Raw genomic sequence first — 25,032 nt, forward strand, 5'->3', positions numbered from 1 at the left:
GGTGGGGTTGAGATTGTAGAGTTCTACCCCACTGTCCCGTTCGGACTCAGGAGCAGAGGAGCCCCGACTTCTCCACTGTTCTTAGCCGCCCTGATTAGAGTACAGAGCATCTCTCTCTGCCCTCAAGATGCATACGCTCCATCTGCTACTGGAAACGTGCACATCAGTGCTCTCTCTCCCCCTCAGGGTTCCTTGCTCTCTTGACCAGAGAGCTTTTGCCCCAAGATAGCCTATCTGGGGTCATGGGGTCATGGGGTGGTGACCACTTGGAGCAGCAATGGTGAGCCACATCTTTACAAGCGCTCGCCCCGATCCTGGGCTGCTGGGGGACCCTTCTGAAGGACCCACCTACCTCTGCCATGGCCACCCTTTGGTTCCTTTATCTTTGGGTCCCGGGTCCCATCATTTCTCGCTTTATCCCGTGCTCCCTAAGGACTCACACTCTAATTCTCCTGAAACCTTCTAAGTCTTACTGCCTCTCCGGGCCGAGTCGCTTGTGTGTGGAATGTGTCTGCAGAGGTTAACCTCAGAGCCCAAGCCTGGGGCACAGAGCTACTATGCAGGATGAGGCAGAGGCGACTTTCTTGTCCTCCAGATCCTCCCACGCTGGTCAGCCTTCTGAGCTCCCAGCTCAGAGGACAGACCCTCTTCCCGAGTCAGAGACTGTGGCCTCTGCCTTCTGGCCCTGCCTGTCTCCTCATTATCTCTCCTCCCAGCCTGCTTCCTCCCTCATCCTGCTACCCCTGGCCCCTGGCTCCATCCTCTCACCTGGACGCCACATTAATTGCCTTGCTGTGTTCACTGTTGCTCCTGACAACCCATTAACCGGGATTTCCAGTCAGCTTGACCAAGTTATCCCTCCTGGGCCTCTGCCCTCACATGCTCCCTTTGCAGCCGGCTGATGGAAGCCCCTGCCCTTCCAGTCCTCACTCACAGGTCCCACGCTGCCTGAGGGATGTCCTCAACCTCCACCCTAAACTGTGTTTTTTACTCATCTAACCCCCTCCTCAGGACCTTTGTATGGCTACCTTTGATTTATAGGCATAGCGCGCGCGCGCGTGTGTGTGTGTGTGTGTGTGTGTGTGTGTGTGTGTGTGTGTGTNTGTGTGTGTGTCTGTCTGTCTGTCTGTCTGTCTGTCTGTCTGTCTGTCTATGTCTACATCAATGCCTGTGAGTGTCTATGTGTGTGCTTCCATACATGCACATATATGTGGGGAACTCAAAGGTCTGAGTCAGGTGTTTTGCTCTGTGACTCTTTATTTTTGGAGAAAAGGTAATCTAATGTCACAAACCTGAAACTCACAGATTTGGCAAAACTAGCTGTCAGCAAGGTCTGGGCATCCACCTGTCTCCAGCTTAGCAATTCCAGGATTACTGGTCCACATACACCCAGTTTTTTACGTGGATACTGGGGTCAGGAGCTAAGATTCCCCACACTTGCATGGCAAGCACTTTAGCAACAGAGCTATCTCCTAGTAGCCCTGCTCCGCTGTGTGGTGACAGTGTACTGTTGTCACTTACTGGTCATTTGTCCTTTTTCATGGGGCTGACAATTCTAGGAGGCTTGGGATTTGTCTCCCTCTGGTCGTAATGTGCCCCCAGCACCTATCCTAAAATGTAGGCTTGGCTTAGGACAGACATAGATGATAAACAAATGAAAACCAGCATCAGCAGGAGGGCAGGCAGGTGAACTCCTACAACCCGGGCCCTCACCTCACACAGGCACCAGAGTCTTGGGAAAGTGATAATCAGTCTGAGCAAGCCTTCCCTGGGTCCCAAATGGGGATGGAGATCTCACATGACCGGAGTGTTGACTACAGACAGCTGCTAAGAGGCCACCAAGAGCTTTGAGGGCTTCCTGGGCAGCCGGGGTGGGGTGGGGTGAGCAGAACAGCGAGGGCATAGTGCCTGCAAATGTCTGTGGGCGGTGACTGAGAGCAGCTGGAGCCAAGGCTGTGTTACTCCTGAGGATAAGGCTCACAGAGAGGTGGGTGGTGATGCAGAGAGCTGGTGCTGAGCCTGGCAGCCTGGAGTCAGGGCTGAACCATTTAAGGCAGAGACTACAGAAGGTTTGCAGCAGAAAAGTGAACACTCATTCAGGTCTGTGGCTATGACGTGCTCAGACTACAGTGGGCCCAGGCCTCTTCTACACCATATGCCCCTGCTTCCTTACTTTGCCTAACAAAGTTTGTCAGAGTCCCCAGAGATTGTCTCCTGAGCTCCCAATGACCTATCCACACTCCTGGACGATCTCCTAGGGCATTTCTTTCCTTTGCCCATTTGGGTCAGCCCTCTCACCTTTTGGTTCATAAATGAGCTTTGCCTCTACCTGGCCTTTGCAAATGCCAAACTCTGCCTGGAGAAACTCCTCCCCCTTCCCTTCAGACCTTAAGCCCAGTATCACTTTCTCAAAGGGCCTGGTCCAAATGCTACAACTCCATCCTCTTCCATGTCTTCATCCTCAACCAGAGAGCTGATGAGGGGACCTTTGTGTATATGTATTGGGCTTTCGGGGTCTAGAATCTGGTGTGCAGTAAATGTCATACATGAACACAGGGACGATGGAACCAAGGCAATGGCTGAGTGGACAGAGGTAAGAAAAAAAACAAAGTAGCTCTCATGAATTGAGCACCTACTGTGTGCAAGGCCCTATGGTCAGTCTTTCTTAGCCAGCTTGGGCATGCATTCCCAAGCTTTTCTCTGTCTGTCCAGAAAGTTGGAAGACCCTATATCTATCTCCCTATACTCTGCCTCAGTTTCCCTTCACCCAGCTCCAGGCCTCAGCAAGGACAGATCCTGTGGCCTCTAAGCCTCACTTTGTCTGTTCTAAGAGAGGGGTTTGCTCTGATCTCATCTCTGAAGACCAACCATGTCAGATGTGACTGTCTGCCTCTGAGATTTACTTCCAAGGTAGTTTTATGACTTCATCTCATGACCAACCAGGTCCTCCCCAGGAGTCCTACCCCTGAGATCATCCTGGGGCCTGCCTGCTCGTCCTCCTCTTCACGACCAGTAAAGGGACCACAGTGATGGTCACACACTCCATCTGCCGACCTGCTTGTGAGAAGCATGCACATTTGGAAAGAGACATAGTACCCAGACTCAAGCAGACACGTGCATCTCAGAGCGTGGGAGCCTTTAGAAACCACTGCTGGGTTCCGGGCGTGGCTCGCACCTGAAGCTCAGAGCGGTGAAGGAAGTCGTCCAAGGCTGTACAACTAGTTCATGGCAGCACTGGGCTTTGGAACCTGGCAGATGGTTTCCAGGGTCCCCGTTAGCACATGTATCATAAGTCTGAGATATGCAATACAGCCAACCAAGATGTACAGGCGTGTAAGAGTTACACTTCTGCACACACACGTTCTCATGCTTTCCTAGGGAAGTTAATATATGCCTCTGGCCCTCTTCCTATTTCTATCCCTGGGGTATATTTAGTACCTGACTCCCCAAGCTGCCTCAAAGCCTTGCACAGAACTGGAAAGAGTCTCCGCTCAGCTCAATTAGATCTACTCCTGCAGTCTTTCTATGACCCTGCTGGAACAGAGGCCTGATCAGGTCTGCCTTTGCAGTTCCTCTGGATACTGTGTGACCTGCGTCAGGGGGGTAGGAGTGTCTGTTTCTCAGTAGTGCAGACTCTCGTGGCTACAAGTGAATTGCCTCCTTTGTCTCTGTCCCATTAACTCCTACGTGCCATGGTACCCGTGGGAGGAAAACACTGAGCAGACTTGCTGGTTCTGCACCCAGTACCAAATACAGTAAGAGCAGACCTTGGCGACAAAGGGGACCTAAGTCCGGCCTGGCATAGCCAGCCTTACCTGTCACCAGCTGGGCACAGAGTTGGCAAAGAATTGAGAAGGGTCAGAGGAAGCCAGCATGAGGGAGAGGACAGGTTAGCACCAGAGAGTCAGAAAACACAGGTAGAGACGAGAGCTTCTAAAGGAAAGTATTTGTGACGTGGCAGGTGAGTGACGCGGCAGGTGGGTGACATGGCAGGTGGGTGACATGGCAGGTGGGTAACACGGCAGGTGGGTGACACGGCAGGTGGGTGACACGGCAGGTGGGTGGGTAACACGGCAGGTAGGTGACATGGCAGGTGGGTGACGTGGCAGGTGGGTGACGTGGCAGGTGGGCGACGTGGCAGGTGGGTGACGTGGCAGGTGAGTGACGTGGCAGGTGGGTGATGCGGCAGGTGGGTGATGCGGCAGGTGGGTGACGCAGCAGGTGGGTAACACGGCAGGTGGGTGACGCGGCAGGTGGGTGACACGGCAGGTGGGTGATGCGGCAGGTGGGTGACACGGCAGGTGGGTGATGTGGCAGGTGGGTGACACGGAAGGTGGGTAACACGGCAGGTGGGTGACATGGCAGGTGGGTGATGTGGCAGGTGTGTGGCTGCTCTTGAACCTGGTTCTACCACTTCCTGGCTGTGTGATGTCGGGCAAGTAGCTTGAATCTCTGTGCGGACTCCTCTTCTGTAGGACAGAGATAGTGACTTGACTTTCAAGGTCGTTGAGGTTGGGAGGGTGGCCTTAATAAGGTGACCTTGCAGAGTTCCCTTAATGCAATGCCTGGTGTATCATGAGCATGCCATAAATCTTATTGCTATCCATGAAGATAATGAAGCCTCAGAAGAAATGAAGATGGTGCCAGGGGAAAGACTGGGACCACAGGAGTGAAGCTGGGACTTAAGCATGCCCGAAAGCAAGGGTGGAATCAAGGGGGCCCCAGGGAAAAGGCTGAGGATTCAAGGGAACTCAGGGCCCAATCTGGGACTTAATGGACCCCAGAAGGGAGGCTGGGGCTTAGGAGGGGCAAAGGGTGAAGCTGGCACTTAAGGCTACCCAATGGTAAGACTGGAACTCAAGAATCCCAGAGACAAGGCTGGGGACTTAAGGAACCCAAAAGGAAAGATGGACTCTTGTGTATCTTTGCATCATTACAGCTCTGAGCACCTACAGATTCTCCGGCACTGTCCCAGATGTCCTACCATTTGCCATGTTTATTGACCATGGGATCCAGAAAAATCTAAAACAAAGAAAACAAAGGGGCATTCTTCCTCCCTCCCTCTCTCCTTCCCTCCCTCTCTCCCTTCCTTCCTTCTTTCTTTTCTTCATCTCCATCCCTCCCTGGCATTATTCCTTAAGCTTCCCATATCCCGACTGTCCTCATTTTGTGGTTCATCAGCCTCTGTCTGGATTCTTTTCATCATTACCTTATCTCCAGTCATCTCCTGCCCCTGTGCTCAACTCCACGCTCAGCCCCAGAACTGGCCAAGCTTCTTCCTGGGTCTTGGTGTGGCAAATGAAATCCTGAACCCCCTGAATCCCGAGATTCTGGGCAGATTGAATCAGTGCATTTCTCTCCAAAGAGACGGTGGCCCTGGTCCCATGGCTCAGCACCAGAGGCTCCAGAAGCACCAGCAATTCGTTGCTTTTGAACGAGCAGAGAAATAAAATGCACGAGGAAATAACTTTTAACTTAAAACCCGGTGCCCAGTGCATTTGGGTGTCAGAATTGATCTCTAGTGGCATTTGTGAAGCTGCTGGGCTGAGGGTGTCAGGTCAAACATTGTCATTAGCCAGGCTTGGGGGCTGTAGAGGTGGCGGTGGCGGAGTGGTGGTGAAGAGCGCAGACTGAACTTCTTCCCATCTAGAGGTCATCAGAGCTCAAATCCAGCTTAGCACACTCAGAGCCATCGCCAGGAACACCGAGAGTGTCCGTACGTGTGATAGAAGAGGTCATGCTGCCCATAAACCCTTGGTCTGCTGGGAAGAGGAGGCCAAAGGCGGTCACTTGCAGAGTACATGTGGATTGTCTCCATGTGTGGAGTTGCCTGTATTTAGAGCAAGCCAGATCTTGGTTGCCTGAAGTTTATCACGAAAGGAATCTGGGCAGTCAGACATTGTGTGGGATTCCCTGACTTATGCAGCATTTGTGTGTGTGTGTGTGTGTGTATACATGCTTGTGTGAACATTTGGGAAGGGAGTGGCTTCTATTGCACATCCCTAGATACTGAGATGGATGCATCCATTTATTTAAAATGCACTTGCTGCGCGATGATTGCTGAGCAGGTCGTGTGAGTCCTAGGGATAGAGCTGTGAATCAAACAAAGTCTGTGTCAACTCTGATTCAGGAGAAAGCCAATACATAAACAGATGCATCTGCCCCAGGCCTTGTGATTGTGCGTGCCATGAAGAACCGAGCTCACTAAGGAATATACAGAAAGATTGACACTAGTCCTGATGGACAGGACCCTAAAGCCACCAGCATCCCTTGGTATGGACTCTGAGCAGATTGCAGAAGATATGAAAGGGTATCCCAGGAGCCATCATGCTTGGTGAGCATGTCTGGGTGTGACAGTTCAGCAGCCAGGCCTTCTCTGATGATGTATGTCCTATTGCGGACTTACGCAGAACACCTCCCTCTTGTCTCTGCGCCCAGCCTATACTTGCTTCTGCAGGGCACGCTAGAGTTTTCTGGCTCTGAGCAGGTGAGCAGAGCTCCAGCAGTGAAGAGTGCCCAGCCTGGTCCAGCAGAGCTGGACCCACCCACCTTGGACATCATGTGTGGCTCACAGTGGTGGCGCCGTCTGTGGTGCCTTTGTCCTTTACCTTATGAGACACTGAAAGGTAAGGAGAGAAGATTCCTTTAAATGAGCCAGAGTGACTGGAACTAAGGGTGTACGCATTCTAGGTGATGTCTTGGAGAAACATCTGGAACCCAGTGACTTTGCTGATAGTCCTTGTGGTTCCTTCTGGTCCTCCAGGTCACTCTCATACTTCTGCTGCTATTTTCCTCAGGGCTGCCATGTGCCCAGCACGGTGTCTGCCTTTAGAAGCAGGTTCAGAAGAGAGGTGGGGTAAGCAAACGGCAGGAGGAATCCCCTCTGCTAGTGGGGCTCTCAGTTTCGGGAACCATGTGAGATTTGTGCAGGCCCACACGACTCACAGACAGCAGCTCCTGGAGGCTGCTATAAAGCCACTGCCAGCACCTGGCCCTGTGAGCTTCTGCATTGTGTATTTGAGCCTTTGATATACGGAGGATGTTTGCCAAGGGAGAAAAATGTTATTGGACATTTTTTTGGTGGTTGTAAAGATTACTTCTTGATGAAAACATACACAAAGAAAGACTTACAAGCTGCCCTTAAAGTAGGCAAATGAATGATGTGTGTTTACAGGATCCCAGCTATTGCTCAGGGCTGTCAGCTCTGTGGACTCTGGCTGGACTGGAGGAAAAGAAGCCACAGCCACATGCCCAAGATGAGGGCAGCCTGTGCTAAAGCTAGAGTCCAGTAGTGTCAGCGCCTTCCCGCTCTCTCTTCTGGGTTTATCTATGTTTGTCCTACAAAGGGCCCAGCCTTTGCTCTGAGGTCTGATCTGGTTCATGTCCCCGCCCCAATCTGGAGTGAGTGCCCACCCCTTGAGCATGGGGGAGGCCCCTTCCTTGTGAGATCCAGCTTCAGCCAGTTCCTGAGCCTTGACAGGTACACGGTTGTCTCTTTAAGGTCCGCTTGATCTGAGTGCAGTTTCCTGCGTTCCCTGAATATAAGAGTCCAGAGAGAAGAAAACTGCCTCCAGACAGTTGCGTGTTCTTCCCGTCTGTAATCGTTCACCCTCCTCATCTTCTTGATGGGGCACACTCGAAGACACACCCGTAGGTGTGCTTGTGAGGTTGCCTCCAGGGAGGTTGAACTGATAGGGGAAACCCATGGGAATGTGGGCAGCACCATCCAATAGACTGGGTCCCCAGCCAGGAAACCCCAACATTCCCTGGTTTACTTCTGATCTGCCAACGTAGGAGGAGCCCTGGCCACATGATGCCGCAGCCAGGAGTTCTGCCATGCTCTCCTAAACCACTGGCAGAAGTAAGTCCTTCAAGCTGTTTTATGTCGGATCTTTGGTTACAGGGACGAGAAGAGTTAAACTACAGCGTCCCCCACCGTTCTCCAGATCCACTGGTAGGAGCCTTGTCTGATTCACTCTAGAAGTACCCAAGTCCTGCCAAGCCTGAAACCCTATTTACATGGATGGGTGAATAACAAGGGGCAGAAGTCTCTCCGTGCTATTTCTGACCCCCTTCTTGCAAGGATCTTGCTTGACCCCTTCAGTGGAAAGAGATGTTCCCCTCTTTTACTTCTAATTAATGAATACCTTGGGGCCATTCCTGTCAACCCACTGCCTTCTAAGGCAGATAATAAATGCTGGATTCTGGTCTGGCTGATCCTGGTGTCTGGTTGGGGAGGGGTTAAAGGCAAACAGGGTTGAGGACATAATGGGTGGCTGGGAACTGGGATGTGAAGCGTCATGGACAAGACGATAGTCCTCAGATGCTCATGTGACACTGTTGGTTTGCTCTTGCCACTGAAACAAATCTCTACCATTCTGGTGGCTGAGGTCAACACAAATGTATTCTCTTTCAGTTCGAGGCCAGAGTCCAAGGGCAGCCTTACCAGGATAACTAAGGTCAAGGTACGGGTGGGGCTGGTTCTTTGCTTCTTGGATGACTGAATTCCTTGGGTTGGGGCACTCCCCCAGTAATTCAAACCGGATCCTCAGGCCATGCCTCCAACCATTGACTAATTCTCTAATTAGCCTGCTCCTTCTCCCAGGGATCCAAGTAGCCCATCTGGATAACGCCAGGGCACCCTCTCCACCTCAGATCCCCCAGTCACAGCTGCAGGGCTTCTTAGCACGGACCTTCTCGTTCCTCGGTCTGCAAACAGGGATGTGTATGGATAGAACTAGGTGGAGTTATTAGGAAGCTCGACACAGTATGGAACAGAAAACTATGAATAAATAGCAGTTAAATAAAGGCATCCCTGTGTATCCTGATAGTGTGGACTACATAGCACTGTGCTGAGAGGCGGAGCCAACCTTACCCTGACTCCTGTGGAGCAGAGCTGGGCCTCATTCAATCCATGAGGAGTTCCTTTCCTCCCTCCTCTACTCTATCCACCTTCCAACCAGCTCAGCCCCCACTTAGCTTCCAAGATCCGGTGAATTCACTTTCCATCCCTTTCTTGAGCCCTGTGAGTTCACACAGCCCTGAGTGCAGCCCAGAGGCTCCATCGAATCCCTACAGATCAGATTGTCTCTGCACCCACCCACCCACAAACACACCCTGTGCCTGGCCATGGGTCACCGAATGTAAGTGTAGTTTTGGGAAATATAGCTATCGGTCCCCTCCCAAGCAGTGACCTTGAAAGACAAGTCTTAAGGCATATCTATGATTGGAATGTGGACATAAATACTTTCTTCCTGTGCAGGAAGAAGCATCAGGCATCCAGTCAGATAGATGGCCTCTCCCCACATCCCACAGTCCAATTGTTCTTTGCCTTCACATATCATGTAGGACTAGAGCATGTCCCCAAATCTCAGGCCCCCAGGACCCTTGGAGAAGCCAAGTGGCAGAGGGGATGGGCACTTCCCTAGAGCATGTCCCCAAACCCTAGGGTGGAGACTGGGGTCCTGGAAAGTATACTCCCTTCCTTATCTCTCAGAATAAGTGCCACTCACCCAGCTGAGGGTAGTGTCTGCTCTACCTTCCCAAGAGTTCCCAAGAGTTCAGAGTACAGATCTCCTCTCTGCTGAGCTCCAGAGGAATCAGGCCAGCCTACCTTTTCAGTGAGTCCTTTCCCTGGACACTTGGCTCACACACACACACACACACACACACACACACAGAGTGAGGAAGGAGGATCAGAATGATCCAGAGTCACATGGACACTGACTCTGGGGCATCAGGAGGGAGGCGCAAGCCTGGCTCCAACCATCCTCTCATCCATAAACATTTGAGACATAGGAGGAAGATGGGCTATGAGCATTCATTTCCGTGAGGCCACTTCTGCCCATCCTGGGGACTCAAGGTTACTGCTAACGTAGGCCATGTGAGGCCTCCAGGGAGGACAAAGACAGAGGTACACCTGCCACTGCGTGTTAAACACTAGGCCCAAGCTACTTCTCTCTTCAGGAGGTATCCTTGGCCATGGTCCTCCTCAGTGCCTGCCACTTCAGAACCATTGCCTCAGACACCGCAAGGCTCTGGTAATGACAAAGAATGGCTTTGATAATAATCATGACTCTTTCATGGAGTGTTTACGGTGGCGTAAAGCTCCTCACACATTATCCCAATTAATCCTCCCACTACTTACATCATTACCAGCCTGACTTCAATCTTGAAGAAACTGAGGCTGGGGAATGAAATGATGTAGGGGATGGCCGACCCCAGGGGACTCTGGTGAACAGCATGCATTTTAGAGTTATACAGTTCTGTGTCTTACAGTTACATAGATCTGTGTCCTACAGTTACACAGATCCATATCTCACAGTTACACAGACCTGTATCTCACAGTTACACAGACCCGTATCTCACAGTTACACAGACCCGTATCTCACAGTTACACAGACCTGTGTCTCACAGTTACATAGACCTGTATTACACTCCAGAGTTCACCACATATCTGCTAAGTGACTTGGTCCCAAGTCTCGGGAAATTGTGAGAGGGAATTTGGGGCACATGTAAGCAACTGGGGTCTCCTCAGTCACACAGAGTCTGAATAGACTAGGAGAGCACCTGAGGACTTTCCTTCCTTCCTTCCTTCCTTCCTTCCTTCCTTCCTTCCTTCCTTCCTTTCTTCTGGGGAGGGCCCAGATGCTCTTTTGGGCAAACATCTGTTCGGCCCTGGCAGGCAGGATAGAGAAAGGGGTATTGAATTGTTTGCTCTTTGTGTCCAGGGTTGAGCTTTGTCTGGGGGAAAAAAGCCTAGCAAAGGCAACATAAGAGAGGAAGCTTTTATTTCGATGCACAGTTTGGGGCCAGAGTCTGTCAGGGAGGGGAAGGTGTGGTGGCAGAAGCACGAAGCTGTTGGTCACACTGTGCGCACAGCCAGGAAGCAGAGGGAAGTGAATGGTGGTGTTCAGCTTGCTGCGTTTTGGTGTTTGTTTGTTTTGTTTTGTTTTTTGTTTTGTTTTTTGTCAGCCTAGGAACCCAGCTCTGGAATAGTGCCACCCATGTTTAGGGTGGCCCTTCCGACTTCAAGCAACCCAAACTAGAGACTCCCTTAGGGAGTTTGGAGAAAGTTTATTTCCATGGTGATTTTTAGATCTCCCTTGTTTGTGGCATCTAACCAGGGGATGGGAAAAGCAAAATAGCAGCCCCAACAGCAAAAGCCCAGCAGGTGTGGGTAGTGCGGTGACCTGGCATCTGAGCATGCTCCAGCGCGGATGGTCTCACTGGGGCTGCTGGCCTCCTGCAGAAACCCATCCTAGAGGGAGAAGGCTCACCCTCTGAGACTCTGCTGACCTCGATGGATGGAGCTTTCTGATGCTGCATCCCCCCTCCCTCTCCCCACCCCCCCTCTCTCTCTGGGTTTATGCTGCTCCAGGGTGGCCCTCCTTCACAGGCTGGAGGTCTGAAAGAGCCATGGAAGTACAGGATCCATGGCCTCTGGGGAGCCACTGAATTGAAGCATCCACCTCAACCGTCCTGGCCCCAGTGACACTTCACCTCCACAAGGAAGTCCTTGGTTCTTGATCAGCACCTGGCTGGTCACAGAGAATGCATTCGCTTTGATGATGTCTCTAGAAAGCCCTTCTGGGGGGTGCTTGTGGGCCAGTGAAGTAGGTTTGATGTGGCAGTCGAGAGAGGAGAGAAAGTAAAAATCCGTGTATGGTGTAGAGTGGGAGGGGCAGTACAGTGGGGGCGGAGCTTACCTGTGGATGGAGGAGGCAGGAGTGTGGTGTGTATCCTCACCACGGGGTTCCTGATACCTAGGGAGGCGAAGAGCCTCAGAATTCTGAATGTAGCATTTCAAGTCCTCAGAGTTCTTGTGTGTGTATGTGTGTGTGTGTGTGTGTGTGTGTGTGTGTGTGTGTGTGTACACGTGCATGCTCAGGGGGCTGTGCACCTTGCATATGGATGTTCATGCCCATGTGCACATGCGCAGAGCCCAGAGGAGTGCACCAAATGTCCTCCTTTATCACAGTCCACCTTACTCTTACTCTCTTTAGACAAGGCATCTCATCAAACATAGGACTGCCTGGCAGGCAGCCCTAGCAGTCCCCCTGCCTCTGCCTCTCCCCACCTCCAAACACTAGGGTTGCAGGTTCCCATGTGACCAGACCCAACTTTTATGTGGGTGCTGGGAATTCAACATGTCCTTGTGTGTATGTATTAAATGTTCTTAACTACTGCGCCATCTCCTGAGCCCCTCTTAGGCAACTTTTAATAATATTTCCTATTACATAATCAGAAGATTGGACATGTGGATGCATGCTTGGAATTCCGGCTCTTGAGAGACGAAGGCTGGAGAACCAGGTGTTCTCAGCCTTAGCTACAGAGCAAGGTGGTGGAGGCCATCCCGGGTTCCTGACACTCTGTCTCAAAAAAAAAAAAAAAAAAAAAAAAAGAAGGAATAATCAGAAGAATATGTACTTGAGAAAAAAATGTTTTGCTGACCTCTCTGGACCTTTAATGGCTCAATAACTATAAGACAGGAGCCATTTATGAAATATTAAAGTCAATTCTCCAGCCTCAGTGCCTCATCCCACAGCAGTGACAGGGAATTGACTGGAAGCTGCAGAGCCCTCCCTAGGCCTACAGATGCCACACCCTGTCAGCCTCTCCATCTCCAAGAGGCAGCACTTTGCAGTCTTTCAACCTGTCCTCCTGCTTAAAGGCCGGTGCCACTCCTCAGGGCCGCCCAAAGCACTTGGTGCTTAACAAGAATAGGGAGGTAGCTCCCAGCTGTACCCTGGGCTCCCATTCAGAGACAGAGGCATGCTCTCCCAGCACTCTCCACTGCCTTTTAAACTGTCACCAAAGTATCCATCCTCACTCAGCGAGCAACTCCTGCCCTGGCTGAAACATTTGCTCAAAACATTTACGCAATCTTTTTTTTTTTCTTCTTGTTTTCAAACACCCAGGAATCAGAGCCTCAGACTGATTCAGTGCCCTCTCCTTCTCCCGCCCCAGCTTCTATTTTCTACAAGCTTTACTACCTCGGCTCCCTTAATTACTCCTCCCCTCCCCTCCCACCCCAGTCAGTGGGCTCCACTTGGCCGGGGGGGGGGGGCAGTTTTTCAGTTAAAGCAAAGATTTCCATCACCGCATTTGGTGTAAGCGGAAGATTCAGGTCTTGCAGCGCTTCCTCCGAGAAGCCACCTCTGATCTCTCCTTGCTGGCCCAGAGCAGGTGTGTGATGTCCAGAAACCTCACACTGTCCTATCACTCCGGAATAAGCTTACAGATCCATTGGATGCCGTGCTTCTTGCTACTGCCTGCCTGCAACTCCCATTACACCCACCAGACCGTGAGCTGCCCTAGGCAGGAACTGTCCTCCAGGTTCCCTTGTTGGTCCTTGCTCTATGGTTGATGGTAGGTAGTCGGCACTCAGGCTGGCTTCCTGGGTAGCCACCTAGAGTGGTTGCTCAGGATACCAAGGGCCTTGTAGGGTCCCATCCCCTGATGCTGCCATCTTGGAATTCACAGCCATGTTTTAAATAAGTTGGCACTTCCATGAGTTCTGGGTCCTGCATATTTAGTAACTGTTCTTGCTTTCATTTAATAAGGGTGTGTGTGTGTGTGTGCAGGGGGTGGGGGTGGGGTCAGTGTACTGTTGGGCCGGGGTTTCTGATTTCACCTCTGTACTAGATATGAAGCCCTAAAGGCAGGCACCCTGGCTTTGTTGCTCTTTGAACCATTCCTGCTATGGCTTGGGTACAAGGGCATCCTTCAGTATCTCCCAAGAGCTTTGACCTTGCCTCGCCTAGGTTGAAAAGGAGAGGGCCACTTGCCCTTAAGTGGACCCTCCAGCACGGCCCCTCCGCCTGCTTCTGGACACTGTCTTTATGCTGCTAAGCATAGCATGTGTTTGTCCCTGGCACCGTCTCAGAGCCAGACGGCGAGAAAACCAGACATGACAGGCTCTGACGAGGCTGCACAAATCAGAGAGGACGCAGCACCAGAAGCCCAAGCTCTTCATCAGGCTGCATCCCAGGAAGTCCTCAGTGGGGAACGGGAAGACAGTCACAGAGGAGAGGGAGGAGGTGGGAGAACATCCACGCCAGGCTGGGCGCCTCCAACTCCAGGTTTGTGGACTTTACCTAACAGAGTCAAGGGAACAGGGAAGGGGCCCAGCCACGGAGCCCTCTCTGCCTCTCCACCTTCAAGATACAAAGAACAAGAGAGAATTTCCCAGGCATCTGTGTGCTACTGGTCACGTGACCCCAAGCTTCTCTGTGACTTCTCATGGGAAGTCGGAGGAGGGTTGTGTGTGTTTCTATTTGAACAAGGAAATGAAGTTTTGAGAACCTGTCTCCTGTCACTTGACTTGTCAGGGGCAGATAAAGCCAGGTGTTCTGGTGTCCCTCACCCATCCCCAGCCTGAGAGCCCCATGGCTTCACAAGGAGAGAGCAGATTGAAGATGGGGGCCTGGGGTTCTCAGCAGTGAACTAGAGGGGCAGGAGCCAGGTTAGGGGTGGAATGGTGAGTGCAGCATCACATCAAGGGGTATGTGAAGCCTGGAGTGAGAGAAGCTGGAAGATTCTGGAAGCTCTGCCAGGCTTCTGTCACTCTACTCTGTCCGTCTGCCTGTCCACCTCCCTACCTCAGTGTGTCTGTGTCTGTGTCTGTGTCTCTGTCTCTGTCTGTGTCTCTGTCTCTGTCTCTGTCTCTGTCTGTGTGTAGACTCTGCCAGTCCTTCACTCTAGTCTGTCTGTCCATCCATCTCCCCACCTGTGTGTGTGTGTGTGTGTGTGTGTGTGTGTGTGTGTGTGTGTGTAAGCTCTGCCAGGCTTCCACTCTAGTCTGTGTCTCAGACAGCTGAAATTTTCTGTGTGTTTCTGTGTGTGTGTGTGTGTGTGTGTGTGTGTGTGTGTATGTGTGTGTGTGTGTGCGCGCGCATGTGTATACCTGAACATATGTACCTGCAGAAAACAGAAGTCAAGCTTGGGTGCTGTTCCTCAGGGGCCAGCCACCTCCTTTTAGAATCAGAGACTCTCACAGACTTGGAGTTTAGCTAGTAGGGTAGACCTGCTGTCCAGTGACCCGCCAGACCTGTCTGGGGCTTCTCAAGGCTACAATTACACATGGCCCCATTAGCCTTGCTGGTTGTATCATTTTGTTTTATTTTAATGTGGGTTCTAGAGGGGGGTCAAAGCCAGTTTCTTGTTTTTGTTTTTATTTTCCTCCAGTTCTTAGTCTGATATCTCTACTGGGTACAAGGAGGGCAGAGAGAGATGAAAGGCAGTGCTGGGCACAGATGGGGCACTGACCCCACCCCAGGGACCATCGTGTTCATGTTAGCACAGCCCAGCAGGCAGGTATTGTTGTCACCCCATATTCTGACCAGTTGAGACATAGAGAGGACTAAGTCCTCTTTGTAGTAAGTGGCGAGGCTGAGATTTGACCCCATGTAGTCTTGTGACACTCACTCTGTGGCTCCACTTCCACTGCAAAGGTCTTGTTCAAAGTGGTTGTTCTGAGCCTCCATTGCAATGGAGAACACACTAGGAAACCTTCAGTAATCCTTGTGTCCACTGATGGGCATTCACTACCAAATGTGCAGCCAACCACTTTGACAAAATTTTGGTCTTAAAACAAACAAACAAACAAACAAACAACCCATAAACAAACATCTTCCCTGTGACTTAGCCATTCCACTCCCAAGTGTTATCTTAAGAAAAATCAAAGTGTATGTCTACCCAAATACGTGCTCTCAGATGCTTACAGCGTTACTTGCAAGAACCCAGAATCGGAAATTATGCAAATTTTCATAAGCAAGTGACTGGATAACCAGTCTGCCGGATATCCATTTAATGGAATACTATCAACAATAAACAAGAAGAACAAGCCTGATGGTGGTGGCACACGTCTTTAATCCCAGCACTCAGGAGGCAGAGGCAGGTAGATCTGTGTGTGATGCCAGCCTGGTCTACAGAATGAGGATATCCAAGGCTACACAGAGAAACCCTGCCTCAAAAAACCAAAAATAAACATAGATAGATGAATAGATAGAAGATAGATGGATGGATAGATAGATAGATAGATAGATAGATAGATAGATAGATAGATAGATAGATAGGAAGAACAGCCAGGATGAAAAAATCCAGGACCCTCCCTCCCCCAAAATAGAGGGTTGTTGGTGGTTTTTTTTTTTTATTTTTTGTTTGTTGATTTTGTTTTTTGGTTTTGTTTTGGTTTGTTTTTGGTTCTACAGCTCCCCATCCTCCTAATCTTTTCAAATAGTGCCACTCTCTGCTAACTAAACATTCATGTATATGAGCCTACAGGGCAAGGGAGGAGGGGAGAAGGTGGGTCATTTTTACTCAAACCACAATAGTTGTCACATTGTTGCCTTGTTCACTGTTCAATTGCTGTGACAACACTACAACCTACGCAACTGTTAGAAAGCATGTAACTGAGGCCTTGCTTACAGTGTTAGTGGCTTAGTCCATTATCATCATGATAGGGAGTAGAACAGTAGGCAGCCACAGTGTTGTAGAAGTAGCTGAGAGCTACATCCTAATTGGAAAGCTGAGAACCAGAGAACTGAATGGGCCTGGCATGGGTGTTTGAAAGCTCAAAGCCCCCTCCCACTCCAACCCCCAGTGACATGCCCACCTCCAACAAGACCCTACCTCCTAATTCTTCTAATCTTTTAAAATAGGGCCACTCCCTGGTCACTATGCATTCAAATATATGAACCTAGGGAGCTATTTTTTGGTTTTGGGTTTGTTTGTTTGTTTGTTTGTTGTTTTTTGATGCATCGTTTCTCTGTGTAGCCCTGGCTGTCCTGGAACTCACTCTGTAGACCAGGCTGGCCTCGAACTCAGAAATCCACCTGCCTCTGCCACCCAAGAGCTGGGATTAAAGGCGTGCGCTACCACTGCTCGGCTTAGGGAGCTACTCTTATTCAATCCATCACAGTCGTATATGTTTCCATTTGTGTAAAATTAAAATTCTTGCAGTTGCAAACTAATTAAGAGGGAAGGCAGATTTGTTGTCTGTATATTAGATACTAAAATTTATCAGTATACAACTACAGCATGTGTGGTTTCTCGTGTGGAATCATAACTCTAAGGAAATTATAAAAGGAAGGAAAATATTTCTGTGCTTAGACTTTGTACCAGACCAAATAAATCAGTGTTTAGGAGTAGAGCCAGGCAGTGGTACCTGGAACTGCTTCTTGAGACTTTCCGCTGGGCTGTTGGGGAGCAGGAGTGGAAAGGAGGGGCTTGGGAAGACAGATTAGCTAGGAATGTGCTTGCCTTAAAAGCAGAGCACTGGAGGCTGTGCTTCAGAACCCAAGTAAAAGCCCAAGCCTGATGGTGTACACCTGTAATCCCTGCTCTGAGGTACAGGAGACAGGTAGAGTTCAAGACCCTACTGGCCATCCTGCTTACAGGCCAGCAAGAGATCAGGTCAAGAAAAACATACGGTAATATTTTATTTAATAGACCAGGAGGAGCATGCGCCATCCAGCCTCTCTTACCTTCAATGGTCAGATCTTGTCCTGGGCAAGGGAGTCTTCTTCCTTTTTCCAAGTCACACATGAATCAGCTGTTACTGAGGACCAAAGAGGCACCGGATATACCCGTGAAACAGACCCTCTTATTCTCATGGAACCTTCTAGATAAAATAAGGGATGGTGATAGCATGCATTCTGGGATATGTAAGATGCTTAGAAATCCCACAAGGAAAAATGGACATGAAGGTGAGAGCCAGGTTTGTAGTACTGAGCCCAGGGAGGGGCCCGGAAAGAACTCAAGGAGAAACTGGCATTTGAGGTAATGGCTGAAGGAGACAAAGGGGTGGCTCTCGCTGGTTTGAGAAGTGGAGAAGCCTACGCAAAGGCCCGGAGGCAAGAGGAGGACCTGGAAGGGGCAGTTTAAGGGGTTAGGCAGGTCTTGACAAGGACCTAAGCATTCGCACGAAGTTGGTAGGGAGGATTTTCAGGCTTTGAACAGAGAGGTGGTGCTACATCTATTTCTGCTGGGTATTTGCAAGTCAAGTTGATCTCACTTACAGTCCTCTCTGTGACCCCAGGCTGCACGCAGTGTTTGGATCCTGCAGAGTAGGTGGGCATGTGCAGACGAGAAGCCGCGTTTCCCCCATTAAATTTTGATGTGACTTCCAGAACCCCAAAGCCTTCTGGGTAAGAGAGCAAACCCCTCAAATAGCAGTACTGCCCACATACAAAGCTCGCTTCTCCTCCCCAGGGGCTGCTCCCAGGAGGATCCTCTCACCCTCATTAAATCTAGATGAAGCCTGTGAAGAGGAGAAGAAGCGTATAGGGGACTCTGTATTGTAAGCCAGGCTGCCTGGCTGTACAGTTGGAGTCTTGAACAAAGGAGCCCAAACCTCCTTTTCTCTCTGTGACTCACCCCACTGGAACTTGCTAGGATGATTTCTGTTCCATCCAGCTTCAACAGCTACGGGCCTGTTTACAGAGCCCTCACTAGGATCCATGCGACGTGTTAGCGATGTTAGCCACAGCATTCAGTTCTCTGGATATCTTTGAGAATGAGCCCCCAAGGATCAGAGAGGGGCAGCGTCTTTCTTCAAGTCACACAGCCGAAGCAGACGCCTGGGTCTGTCTGTCTCCAGAACTATGCTTAGCACTAGACACTCTCTGTGACATTGTCATCCCTTCTAAGCTGTCATGGAGACAGACACTGGTATCCGTGGCTTTCCCAAAGGAACAGAGCATGCCCAGCTAGCAAGAACCCCTGTTTCCAGTGTGAGCCCGCCCATCCACCCTCCGTGGCTTAAGAGGACAACTGTAGCAGTTGGGAATTGTGGGTTTGGGACGAGGCTTTGGGTAGATGCTGTTGACTCTTAGTGGGTTGCCTAGCACACCATCTGAAAGCCTTAAGTGTCCTTTGACACCTCAGCAGGGACTGACACAGGACAGGGAGACCCCTGAACTGGAATTCTGATCATCTGTCCTTTTCAAGTAAGAGTTCAGCTGGTTAGTGACAGGTTAACAAAGAAGGGCAGTTGCTGTCTGTCACTTATAGGTGGGGCTTAATCCTGGGTGCAGTGCTGGCATGGGATCGGAGAGAAGGGAGGGGAGACAGAAACAGTCCTGCCCAAAGGTTTTCTGGGTCAAAGCGTGGAGCAGATAAAGACGGGGGCAAGCCATAGAGATCCCTCCCTGCTGTGGGTATCCTCCCTTCCGGGTCACTGCTTTCCCAGTCACATCAATTCCCCACCCCGGGACCCCAAGTCAGAGGCCATTTCCCAGACATTCCATATGCCGATTCTGCCAAGCCCTAGGAAGTGCCTGGTGCTCTCCAGAGAGGCCATTCTCACTGAGGGTAAGGCCGCTGACTGCCCAGCTCAGCCTGGTAGCCAGGACCATCATCAATTTGCAGGAGAAAAGGCCGTCATTCCTTCCCACCTTGTTCTCCACGGCACCGGCCTCCGGCATAGACCCTCCTGTTCTTCTCCTCCTTTCCTTACCTTCCTGTATGCCTACCCATATCTCGAGCCCCTAGAAGGTGGGGCCAGTGCCTGCCCTGTGTCTCTGGCCCCAGGCCACTTCACAGGGTTCTAGCACAAATTCCTGCAGGACCAAGGAGACACCCCAGGTCTGCCAGCACTCTGATAATGTTCATGTGAGGACCTTATGCAATGAATAATTGACGGATGCCAGTCAGAACAGTCATGGATTTCTCAGACCTCTGACAGATAAGAGATGGCCTCCCATGCAGAGGGCCTGCATTGCACCCGTCTTGGGGGGAACCCCAGGTCTCATCACTGTAACAGAATGACTCAGGCAGGGGCACAGCTTGAGCAAAGAGGCAGAATACATGACCCTTAGAGCACTGGGCATGATATAAGTGGACCAGGGCTAGGGGGCAGGCATATCAACCTCCATGGCCCGATCTGATCATCTGAGACCCAGAGGGCTCTGTTAGTGGGGAGCAGGATTTAGACAGACGAAGAAAAGCAAATTAACAGGCAGAACTTGCTTCAGTGACTTGACATCTATCATGTCACTAGAACCCAGCAGGCAGTGATGAAATCGCTGCCCATTGTCTGGGACACAGACCACCAGGGGATGGGCCAACCAAATACTCATGATTATGATGATGGTGGTGGCATGCAGAAACATAAGCAGGGGGAGGGACAGGGAGATGTGAGTTGCATCACTGGCAAACAAGGAGGGCTTCCTAAGGGAGGAGGAAGTCCTAGGATGACAGGAGAGTTGAGGCAGATGGGCAGTTCCCACATGGTGTGGTAAGGGCCTGTGGCAGGTAGGCCTGATGCCCTCCAGAATGAACATTCAGTCCCTAATAAGTGCGTCGGCTTGCTACTGCTCTGTGACAAATACCGCCAGGCCAGCATAAACAAACTCAGGCATCTGTGAGCTGGAAGTCTCAGCTAGCTTGGTTGGGTCCTCTACGCAAGATCTCACAAAACAAGAATCCCCCAAGTGTCACTGTGGAAAAGGTTGTGTGGAGTGTGCAGAATAGCAGTAACTTGCTCTAAGGTCAGCAGAGACCTGCATCCCTTCGGGCGTCTGACCTCTGAACCCCTGGGGCTCAGCTGATTAGGTCAGATCTATGGGGAGCAGCTTTCCTTTCTGTGAACTCAGAGTTACCAATGAGAAGGGGCGGGGCTGAATTACACACGCAAAGGCTCTGTCCTAACCGTGAAAGAAAAATCCTATCATAATCATGGCTGCCACAAAACACAGAGGGAGGAGTTTGAGGGCCCAAGGCTGAAATTCTTGGAGGCCATCTTAGATTTCTACCTATCATACTAACACCACACACCCATACATTGTCTGTCTGTCTGTCATCTGTCTGTTGTCTGTCTGACTATCTAATCTATCTATCTATCTATCTATCTATCTATCTATCTATCTATCTATCTATCTCTATCTAATCTGTTTAAATCTCAAACTCCCCCTCTTCCTGGTCTCCTCCCAGTAGAGTTCTTCCCTCATCCCCCTCCCCTTCACCTCTGAGAAGGCAGACCCCTATATCCTCCGACCCTGGTGCATCAAGTCTCTACAGGATTAGGCGCTTCCTCTCCCACTGAGGCCGGACAAGGTAACCCTCTGCTGCATATGTGCTGGAGGACCTCACACCAGCCCACGTATGCTCTTTAGTCCCCTCCCCCCCCACATACACATTTAATGCTCAAAACAATCCTAGAAATTAGCACCTTCGTTTTACGAGTGAGGAAACTGAGGCAGAGGGAGGATATCTAATAAGCCCAGGGTCCGACAGTCAGGCTGACCCAGGCCTCTGCAGAAACCTTTTGGAGTGAGGAGCCCTGTGGCAGGAAGGAGAAGGGAGGAGATAGGAGCCCACCAAAGTTCTCGCTGCTGTTTCATAAAGCGTTGCCATGGAAACCCTGCATGGAGCATCACTTAGAGAGCTGTTTGATTATTTTTGCGGGGTGTCGTCTGCAGGCACCGAGCAGCCGTGCAAACACACGCGTGCACTGTGGTCGAGTTAAAAGGCCTGACGGCAGGCACATGCCAGGAGCGCTGAAGGCTCGTTGGTAAGTGGATGGTGCTCTCATTGTTAGGGTTCTGCTCTATGTCCTGGATGTACAGAGCCAGATCAGAGCCAGGCAGGATAAGGTGGTGGTGGTGATGTCCATCTTCGGAGACCTTGACTTAGAGAACACTTGTTCTCAGCTGCCGCCTCTGCCTCCAGCTTCAGTCTTCCTTCTAGAGCCCTTGCCCTTCCCTGTTTCACCTTCTGCGCACTGCCTGTGAATCTCAGTCCTACTGTGGGTGGGATAAAATAGTGTGGATCTTCAGAAGTTTATCTCTGATACGTATGGCCTTGAGACCCCCTTAATGAGTCCCAACTCATTTGCATCAGGACACATACCATCTGGGACACGTATGATTTTGCCCCTTGTCTTAACCCCAGGGCTGGCCTTGCTGGTGGCTGAGGCTGGAGGAAGTCCAGGGTGAACCAAGGATGACAAGCTGACTACCGTGACTGCCATCTAGTGGGCCTTAGTGCCAGGCCCCATGCAACGTGCTTGGCCCACATCCTGTCTGTCTCACCTGTCAATCACTCCATCCCACTAGTATTTAGTGAGCAGTAGCCCCGGAGAACTCATGAATCAATGTGTTAGATATTGTTCCTGCTCATATGAACCGTATGGTCTAGACGATACTAGGTAAATGGGGGAGGATAGCCAGCTGTGTGAATAATTCAAAGAGAAATGACCTGTGCAGAAGAGTTCTAGCTTTTTAGAAGTCTGTGGAGTGGGGTGGCTCTCTAAGAGTCCATATGTAACTACGAGTCACCTGAGTAAAAGTTTGTATTGAGAAAGTACAGCACATGCAAATTCCTTCTTCTAGTTTATTTTGTGTTGCTGGCGCAGAACACTATGACCAAAAGCAACTTAAGGTTAGAAAAGGTTTATTTTAGCTCACACTTTCAGGCCATAAGTCATCACTGAAGGAAGTCAGGGCAGGAACTGAAGTAGAAAACATGGAGTCTCATTCTCAACTAGCTTTTTTATATACTTCATACCTACCTGCCTAGGGATGGTACCGCCCACAGTGGGCTGGACCCCTCCCACATCAACCATCAGTCAAGACAGTCACAGACAAGGCTATAGGCTAGCTTTCTCAGTTGGGTTCCTCAATTGAAGTTTCTCATCCCAGATGACTCTGGGTTGTGTCAAGTTGACAAAACAAAGCTGAGAGAGGAACTGACTCCAGGAGCCTGAGAAATGGAACACAAGGATCCTCTGTGGCTGGAACAAAGTGAGAGAAGACCATGGGTCCTAGAGAGGTTGGCCAAGATGACTCTCTAAAGCTTGGGTAAGGATGACAGGGAAAGATGTATAGCGAGCTTTCAGAGGGATACCAGCAGGATGAAGACATGTTTAAAGTGTCTCTCCAGTCTTGCTGGCTGCTGGGGAAAACTTGCTTGGTCGTAGGCATGGTTGGGAGTTCTGGTACACGAATCTCCACAGACTAGGGCTGGAGAGATGGTTCAGCAGTTAAGATCACTGCTCGTTCTTCCAGAGGTCCCGAGTTCAGTTCCCAGCACCTACTTGGTGGCTCCCAACCATCTGTAATGGGATCCATTTCCCATTTCTGGCATGCATGTGTACATGCACACAGGGCTCTCATATACAGAAAATCTTGAAAAATGTCCAGAGACCAAGTGTTTGGGAACCCGGGCCACCAGGAACAGAGATGCATGGGCGGTCAAGCGGTCTGATGATTTGGATTTTGTCAGGGAAACGAGGGGGTTCTGGAATGTTCTCAGCTTTGGGGGTGTGGATAACAGACTGGTGACCCTGGCAGCTCTTCTCTGCCCAGCACGCTGGTGCCACACCTGGTACCAAGCCAAGCTTGGAATCTGTAATCTACTCACTCCATAGCATTGCACGAGCCTCTTGCTGTCACAGGGCAATGCCATGGAGTCCATCTTTCATCTGTAGAATGGGCAGGCACTCCAGGGTCCATGAATCCTCCTTACCCTCCTCCAGTTAGTGTGGAGAGTCCATGCGAGGTGAACTGTTCCCCACACTGCATAACTTAAAGGTGGCCTGACGTGGCTGGATGCCTGCCAGTGTGGCTAAACCTCAGAGCTACACACAGGACAAATTCTGTGTGGTTCCATTCTTAGGAGGCATTCAAAGAAACAACATTCAAGAAGAGAAGTTGAGCGGTGGTGGGTACCCCAGCTGGGGAAGGAGAGACAAGCCAAGCATGGGGAAGCTGCCGTGTGACTGGAGGTCACCAAAACATACCCAGCACCATGAACTGAGTACCAAGGTTGTCAAGAGACTGAAATGTATCTCACAATAATTAAACAAAACAGGCCTTGGCTCTTACATTGTAAAGGGCCAAGTGAGGCTTGAGTGAGGCCCAGCAAACTCAGTCATAATGTGCTTGACTGCCCCCACCATCCCACTTCCAGGAGCACAGGGCCCCAGTCTGACCGGGAGCTACCCATGACATCAGCATCCAGCAGTCCCACCACACACTGGCCTTGGGTCCTGGCCTGAGCAGCAGCACTCTTCCCCTCCCCCAGCCCCTCCCTGTCTCACTCCCAACCCCTCCCTGCCTCTCCCCCAGCCCCTCCACTGCCTCTCTTCCAGCCCCTCCCCTGTCCTTCCCCAACCCCTCCCTGCCTCTCCCCCATCCTGTGTGCCTCTTCTGGCTCCAGCCAATGGGATGCTGTCCTCCAGAGAGTGAGTAACACTCACCGGAAGTGAGTCAGATCTCGGAACTTCTGCTTGTTCAACAGGGCTTCCATGAACAAGGCAGCTCTTCAGAATGAGACTGTCAGGGTTAGGGCGCAACATGATCCTGCACTAGCACCAGCCTTAGACCCTGGATGGTGGCTCTGTTGAAAACTCTCTAGGAGGGAGAGACTTACTAAAGGCCGTGTGTCACTAGGAGGGCAGGACGTGGGACCGAGAGCCATTTGCTTTGTTTTGAAAAGATGGAAGGAGGAGAGTAGTCTCACCACCACCGACGTGGATCTGCCTTCCGCCATTATCTCCCTGCCAGAAAGGCACTGTCTCCCCTCAAACCGGGAGCCAGAGCAACCACCACCACCCCCTTCAGTTGCTCCGTAAGGTTCTTTGTTCACAGTGGCAACAAAGACAGGTGCGGCTGACAGTGACATTGACCAGACAACATCCCACACATTGACCGATGAGAAACATTTTCCATCTATGTGTGAATGCTCACATGTTCATGTGTCTGTGTGTGTGTGTGTGTATGTGTGTGTGTGTGCGCGTGTGTGTGCTGCACACATGTACAGGTGAATGTGCCCGTGTGCTTGCCAAGGAGAAAGTAGTCCATCAAATGTCTTGCTTATTCTCTGCCATATTCTCCTGAGAGTCTCCCACTGAACCTGGGAAGCCAGCTTTCCCCAGTCACGCCTGTCTCCCCCAATCCCTATAGCACTGGGATTTCAGAAGTACATGTGGCCATGCTTAGCTTCTTGTGTGGGTGCTTGGGATTCAAACTCAGGTCCTCATGCTTTCATAGTAAGCACTCTTACCCACCATGACCCACCGAGCCA

General features: G+C 50.8%; 1 protein-coding gene and 1 long non-coding RNA gene across 5 annotated transcripts in view; one reads left to right on the forward strand and one right to left on the reverse strand.

The window, feature by feature from the left end:
* LOC110322807 overlaps window positions 1-10,438 on the reverse strand; it is a 32,916-nt gene extending 22,478 nt beyond the window's left edge. Inside the window, exons 1-2 of the long non-coding RNA XR_002380601.1 lie at window positions 10,404-10,438; window positions 8,876-9,023 (exon numbers count right to left, since the gene is read on the reverse strand). This is a non-coding gene — a long non-coding RNA (uncharacterized LOC110322807). The remainder of the gene's footprint in view (window positions 1-8,875; window positions 9,024-10,403) is intronic.
* The window catches only part of Csmd2 (CUB and Sushi multiple domains 2), a 553,245-nt gene that overhangs the window by 165,501 nt on the left and 362,712 nt on the right, over window positions 1-25,032 (forward strand). The window lies entirely within an intron of this gene.

The sequence above is a fragment of the Mus pahari genome, chromosome 6 (genome assembly GCF_900095145.1).
Source record: "Mus pahari chromosome 6, PAHARI_EIJ_v1.1, whole genome shotgun sequence".
NCBI lineage: Eukaryota > Metazoa > Chordata > Mammalia > Rodentia > Muridae > Mus > Mus pahari.